The sequence below is a fragment of the Triticum aestivum genome, chromosome 6B, assembly GCF_018294505.1.
Source record: "Triticum aestivum cultivar Chinese Spring chromosome 6B, IWGSC CS RefSeq v2.1, whole genome shotgun sequence".
Lineage (NCBI taxonomy): Eukaryota > Viridiplantae > Streptophyta > Magnoliopsida > Poales > Poaceae > Triticum > Triticum aestivum.
Genome location: NC_057810.1, coordinates 718,205,229 through 718,213,000, shown reverse-complemented (window position 1 = coordinate 718,213,000; position 7,772 = coordinate 718,205,229).

Here is a 7,772-nt window from a genome sequence, read left to right as displayed (position 1 = left end):
TAGCGAATCGTCGATCCGAGGATGGTGCCCGGTTATGGCAATCCTGCAGATTACCTGTCCGACGATGTACATTATGATTTCTTGGAGGTGCAGATACAAAGATACGAGTACGGGAAGCCTCTCGTCAAAGATGAAAGTTCTCTATCAACGATGATGCGAAGATTGCATGATTGGTACATGAAGACCTGCAAAGAGTCTGAGGGGAGGAGTACTTTGTATGTGAGAGTTAAAAAGGAGCATGACCTCCTTGGAATTGAACTGTTGCCTATTCCATTTGAGGAGTTCTATCAGTTTTTCAATTAATTGGCCATCGATAAAGCAACGGTCACCTGCTACTGTCTGTAAGTAGTACTACTTCTGTCATTAAGTCTCTCTATATAACTCAGCCCTTTCATTGCATGTATTTATAATTATCCTCACTATATTATGCAGATTGAAGATCGCCGAATTGAAGAAAAGACAAGTGGGTGATATTGGATTCATCAACACATATCTCATAGATAAAACTGAGGTTGAATTTCATAAAGAAAATACCGAGGCCAACTTGCTACAATCGTTGGTAATAAATGAACACAAAGATATAATACTCTTTCCTTACAACTTCAAGTGAGTGTTACTGTCTTGTGGCATATTCGGTTTCCTTATTAGTCCAGGTTATAGTAATGTAATATTGATGAGTTATGCATGTGTGCGCAGCTACCACTATATTCTCCTAGAGATTAAGCTTGAGAAGGGAGTAGTAACTGTCTTAGACTCCAAGCGAAAAGATCCCAAGGAGTATGCGGACATGACTGAAATGCTCGAGAAGTAAGTTAAATCGATCATTATCCACCATATCAGCAACTTTGTTCATTTCTGATATCAAGTAATTGTTTTCTTTGTATGGCAGGGCTTGGAGAAAATTCACCAAAAAAGCTCCGGGACTACCGAAGAAGCTGCAATTTAGACACCCGAAAGTAAGTACTATATAGTAGCATATTCCACGCATCTCCTAGTGATTCAAGCGCTAGTTTCATCAATACCATTTAGCATGCTTGCTAATTATCAGTTTGATTGACCTCTATTTCTTGTAAAGTGGTTGTGGCAGGAACAAGGGAATGATTTCTGTGGATACTACATTTGCGAGTCCATCCGCCACACGACCTGTGAGCGGGGCTACTCCGACAAACAATATGAAGTGCGTAAATAACAATATTCACAATTTTATTTTATTACCATCATTTGTGTTGAGTTTCATTCATTCATATATATATATGTATTGACCCCCTTCTTAAAATTAGATGTTTCGGATGCGGGATGAACTCCTAGCACCAGATCGCCTGCGAGCAATTCAAGAGGAATTGGCGGCATTCTTTCTTGACCACGTGATCGCTGAAGACGGAGAATACTATGTGGACCACGCGTCCGTATGTTAGGAGATTATATATTTGTAAAAGATAATTATTGTATATATGTAGCCGGTAGTGTCAGATAGATATACGAGAACTTGTTGTTCGACCAATCTCTCGAAGAAGGAGAGGTGGTCGATATCACTTCTCTCTGTATGCATATATATTCATGACGATCTTCTATTTGCTTACTAGCTAGCTAGCGTGTCTAGCTAGTCCTCTCTATACGTATGTATAGTACGTAGCGTCGACCAAGCACGGACAAAAGAGAGGATACTTCTCTCTATTAATTAGCTAGCTAGCACAATATATGAAACACCTAAATTAACCCCCCAAAACCCCCCAAAACCCCCCCCCCCCCCTTTCAAAAAAAAACAAAAACCCTAGCCATAAAAATGCTGACGCGTGGATGCCTATTGGTCCCGGTTGGTGCCACCGGGACCAAAGGCCCTCCTGCCTGGGCTCAGCGGACAGGCCACGTGGAGGCCCATCTGTCCCGGTTCTGGATTGAACCGGGACTAAAGGGTCAGGGCATTAGTGAACCGGGACTAAAGGCCCTCACCAACCGGGACTATAGGCTCTTTTTCTACTAATGTTTTCTTCTCGTGTGTACGACGGCTAGGCCACTCATCTCCTTCAAGTTTTGTTGGTGAGCCTGCACTACTGAAATTGTTTTCTTTGTTGAGTGCACAAGAAACTCGGCGAAGGACGAAAAAACTCGGCAACGTCTTTGCCAAGAACTATTATTGGCAAAAGGCATACGACGTACACCTCTCAGGCAAACAGAACTTTGCCAAGGTCATCTGTCGGGCACTTGGCATACAGTTTGCTGAGAACGAAAGGCAGATTGTCAACAAAAGAAAGTGACTTGAAGGCCACTAGACGGGGACGGTGGTTGCCATGTGGCATATGTTTGTGGAGCATCCTATGTCCGGATCTAAGCAAACTCTAATGAGCGATTGACCTTGTTTTTTGCGGCCCGTTAATTTTGTTCGTTCCATTGGGTACGCTAACGTTTCTTTTTCTGGGTCAGATGAGGTCGCACTAGAACCCAAATGGAGTAAACGTACAAGGCAAGACTTTTTCTTTGGCTATTGCACGTGTCCAAAGCAAACGAAACGTTGACACGAGGCCATTTGGGAGCTGCCGGTCGCCGGATTTAGGGTCTTTATTGTTAGGTATGCAAATATGAACTGCAAATTAAATGATACAAAGAGGATAATGATTATACCAACGTCGGTTTTGGGCCTCCTTTGCACAAAGATCACCACCATGACTACTGTGTTGTTGTTCGTCGAGCCGAAGTACAAGGCCCAGCTTATCTCTCACATAATTTTTTTTTCATTCATGTACGACCGAACGTGAGGGGTGCGGGGGGCGAATATGGTTATATGACATGTGGGGCCGTTGATACTGGTTTTTAACCCGTATGCGACATCAACGTTGAATAGTCCACCAGGATGCCACGTCACACAAAACCACCTTCAAAATCCATTGAGTGGGTGATTTAACCGTTATCGAAAGTTTGAGACCGCAGTTTAACCGGTTTTATAGTTCAGGGGTTGTAGATTAAACCATCCCTAGAGTTCAGGGTTGAAATATGCACTTCTCTCAAAAAAACTTAAACCTCAACTCTTGAGTGTAACAATATTCTCAGGTTTATTCGCAAGAAAAAATAGAACAATTTCCTCAGTTTGTACCAGGTGGCTGGAGGTGACTACCCAACTGAATCTCTCGCGTCTTGGGGGTCCAACACGAGAGACCGATTCCACATGGATTGTGCAGGAACCGGCCGGAAATAGAAGAGGAGTACGTACGCTTTCTCCCTAGCCAGGCAAACTAATCTGGGTGTCTTGTAGTGTCCACCCTTTAGCATGCAGGAGATTGTGTCCTGTGCGTGATTGCACGGCCACATGCTTTGTCCACTCCAACCCTCCCATCATTTTAATTTCCAAGCATCATCACCGCACCGCATGCATTGCCTCCCATCATCCTGTGTTTCGTCCCTTGACTAATCTCCTCCGTCAGATCAAATCATTTTGAGCAGTGAAGGTGCGGAGGATTTGATCTCCGCACATAAAATTTGTCTCAGTCAAACTTCATGAAATTTGGTCAAATTTATATTAAAAAATATCAGCATCTGCAATATTTAAGATGTACAATACCAAAATTAATTCCATAATGCATCTAATCATATTGATTCGGTAACATGAATGTTGATTTTTTTTTCTAGAATCTCAGTCAAACTTTATGAAAATAGACCGAAGACAAAGCGTATATGCGGAGTAAAAAAAGAAATAGAAAAAGCACTAAATACAACACAAGCACATCAGTACCCGGTTACCTCGAAGCGCTTTGAGATCCGTGCAGCTCTCGCAGAAAGCATACAAACATCATTTCTAACAAAACAGAAAATTAATAATAATAATAAACACTGAAGATGTGATCTTTTTTTTTACTTGTATCCGCTACTAATTCCTCTGATCCATCGGATGCGGCATCACTGTTCATCGCTGCTCACATATCATACACGGAACACATTATATGGTTCACGGCCGCTGTCACTTGATTGTTACGGAAAACGCGGCTTTACTCCTTTATACGCCATTGACTTCTCTCCATCTACGTACATGCGTACTGTATGTACTTTAGACTCCAATTTGATCGACTTTGCATCCGCGTACTCTCTTCTCTTCAACAATCAATTAAATCAGCTACCAGCCTTCCTTCCAGCCACAAAATAATCTGCCTCGACCAACTTTTTGTCTCGGTCGAGTACTCGTGTACAGTGTGTATGTACCAAAAGCCGGAGTATCATGTTAAAAAATGTACTTCGTTGCAGTACACTGCGTCAATTAATTCGGATCGGAGGGAGTAACATTTTCCGAATCGAGTGTATGTGGACACATATTATTGTGTTTATTCACTCATTTCAGTTTGTACGTAGTTTATATTGAAATATTCAAAATATCTTATATTTCTAGACGAAGGGAGTAACTGATAATAATCACGTCAATGCGGGGCTAAGTAGCACATGAGCATTTCACTGGAAAAATAAAACAAACCAGTACAGTACGGACAGTGAGATTGGAAGGATACATCACTCTTGTCATGACCCTGCCACTTGTCAATCAAGCACGGTGCATCATAATCTAGCAGTGCTTTTCATGGACAGATAGATGGTCATCTACCAAAATAAAGGCCAGGACATCATTCCACTTTGTTGCAAAAGAAAGCTGAGGCTTCCCGCAAAAAAGAAAAAAAAAGAAGCTGGAGGGCATTATGGTCCATAAACATGTTCACAAGCCCTCTTTCCATTTAGTTTATTTTCCCAAAGACAGAGATTATACATGACCAATCACAAGCAGGCCACTTACCATTATTATTATTATTATTATTATTAATTATTATTATTATTATGTCATTACCACTTCTTGTCATTTGCTTGTAGAGCGATTGTCTGGGGAGCAACGAGATAGTTCATCAAGCGTCTCTTTTTCGGGCACTACTTGCATACATCTTCCACGAATAGAGGAGGGGCCTCTTTTGGGCATATTTTGTAAGTCTATATTCTTTTTTGACATCCGGGGGTATCCCCATTAAAGAAAGCTTTCTGACATGAAGCAACGCATGGTTCCTGAGATTATTTTGCTGCTACCCGGCCGTTATCCATTTCTTCGACAAGTATTTTCAGACGAGGGGAGTAGTACACATGTCACTAAGTTTTTGATGTACTTTACTCGCAACTGATTGACAATAATCAAGTAAGGGTAAGGTCTAGACAGTTGCTCGTGTTTTTATATTATTTTTTGAAAGCTAAAATAAAAAAACTAATTAATGTATGCATCAATAAGAAGGATATACTCCCACCGCCCTTCTCATATTAAATGTGGCTAAGTGTGGCTTGAACGAATGCATGTAGCATTGAAATACATCTAGATACAGAGCTGCACTCAATATGGGACGAAGGTAGTAGCACTCTTGTCATGATCCGGCCACTTGCCAACAGTTAAGCATGGCGCACCCATCTGGCAGTGCTTCTCATAGATCGACATCACAATAAAGTCCAACCCAGGGCATCATTCCGCTTTGTTGAAAAATGATGGAGGTCCAAGAAACACACACACACACACACATTCCCTTCTATCGTATTGATTTTTGTTTTTTCCCAGGGGTACATAGGAGACACTAGTACTAGTAAGTACTCCCTCCATTTCAAAATAAACGACTCAACTTTATACTAGTGCTGGCCCATCATTCGTTTGGCGGTGAGATTAGCAAGATGCAGGTACCGAACAAGCAAGTGTGTTTTGGGGAAGTTCCTTGAATTATCTCGTCACATTTTTTCGGCTTAAAAGCGAGATCGAATTGTCTGATCCAGCATCAAATTAAATCAAGCAGCCGAATCAACCGAGAAATTAAAATTTACAGCCGCCAAGAGGCGTACATATCGTGTGTGTCGGTGCGTTTCAGTTGGTTCGTTCGTCAAAAGAAGCTGCCAATTAAAAGGATCTTCTACTACTATTGATTAGCAATAAGATTTATAGACGACAAAAGCAGGTCTGTATCTGCAGTGTGAGGATCCGCGCGACGCCGACGTCCGTCCGTGTGTGAGTATATTTATTTATAAGTTGGGTTCGAAATTTTAAAAGGGTTATTAAAGTTTGGGACTGTGTTTTATGACAGGGAGAAGACTTGGGAGGAGAGGGTACGGCCTGCTGGATCACAACGGGACAACGCACCACGCAAGACGCAACTGCAAATATGATCCTCATTCATTTCCATCTTTCTGCTGCTGCGAGCCGACCGACGACAAATCTCCCATGCATCAATGCATGATTTTCGAGCATGAATAAATTATCTTAAAGCCGGCCTCAAAGAATGTCGTTTTTATTAAGAAATAGTAAGAGAGTTGGTTGGTTAAATATCACACGGAAATTGTTATGACACGCTCGCAAGACGGTGCACTCGGTCAACCCGGCTATCCACATGACGCGCACGCGTCGCCCTGAAGAGGAACACTGTGTCGAGGATGTCTGCAAAGCGCCATCCTCGTCACTACTCCCACAGAAGTGACTCGATCCGATTTCACCGTGGACGGACAACCAATCAAGAACCCTCAGACAGAACGAAGCACATCATTTAATATGATACAATATCATGATATGATACTCAAGCATCTCTTTCTTCATTTAATTCTATGCCATCTCATCAAAAGTGTTTAGTTGGCATGCATTATACTACCTATAATACTCCCATTACGGGCAGCCTTAGCGTCAACCGGCGGATTTTCTTTCGTCCATCCGCCGCCTCCCACGCAACGTGTGTCCAAGTGGACCAGCGCACCTCTTCTGGTCCCACCGTTCTCTAGAAATATCCAGCTCCAACCAGAGAATCCTTCTTCTTTCGTGAGTCAACGCCACCACCATCCAAAATTCTCCACCGCTTCATTCTCAAGCTCCTGGTCATGGCTTTGCAACTCTGTAGCCTCGTCGCGCCGCCTGTTGCTTTTACTCCTACTGTCGTACTGCGTTGCTACCGGCTACGAGGGAAGCGGCCGCTGATGCAGGCAAGCCACCGCGTCCCTGGTATTGCAACATCCTCTTTGTTGCAAGAAAAATTTATGCAACATTAGGTATGTTTCAAATCTCACTTCCGTTGAAAAAAATTCTGCAACATTAGCTTTGTTGCAGAAAAAATTCTGCATTTTTTTCCTGCAACGTCATCACAGTTGCAAAGTTTTCTGCAATAATACCATTGTTGCAAAAGTTACATCACATCTATGGACAAAGTCTTTGTTTCAGCAACAACCAACTTGTTGCAATTTTTATGACGCTCACGTGGGGAGATCTAACGGCGTGGGAGGTGGGCTTGTTTCTGCAACACCGTGCTTGTTGCAGAAGGGAGGTGGGGAACGTGGGTTGTACATTGGATGGCCAACAGCGCGTCCATCCAACGGCCAGCCAGGCGGCGGATGTTTCCAATTCATCCACTGGCGTACGCCTAGCAGCCCCCCGTTTTTATTAAGAAATACTAAAGAGAGTTGGTTGGTTTTCCTCAAAGAGAGAGAGAGAGAGAGAGTGTGTGTGTGTGTGGGGGGGGGGGGTGGTCAAATAATGGAAAATCACACGAAAATTGTTATGACATGCTTGCAAGACGGTGCACTTGGTCAACCCTAAACCCACATGACGTGCACGCGAGGCCCTAAAGAAGAACACTGTGTCGAGGATGTCTGCAAAGCCCCAGAGAAGTGACTCGATCCGATTTCACCGTGGACGGACGACCAATCAAGAACCCTTATTAGACAAAGCGAAGCATGGGAATCCTGAGAGCCTGTACATGCCAAACAAACGGCAACAACGCGTCGAGGACCAGGCAGCCCCG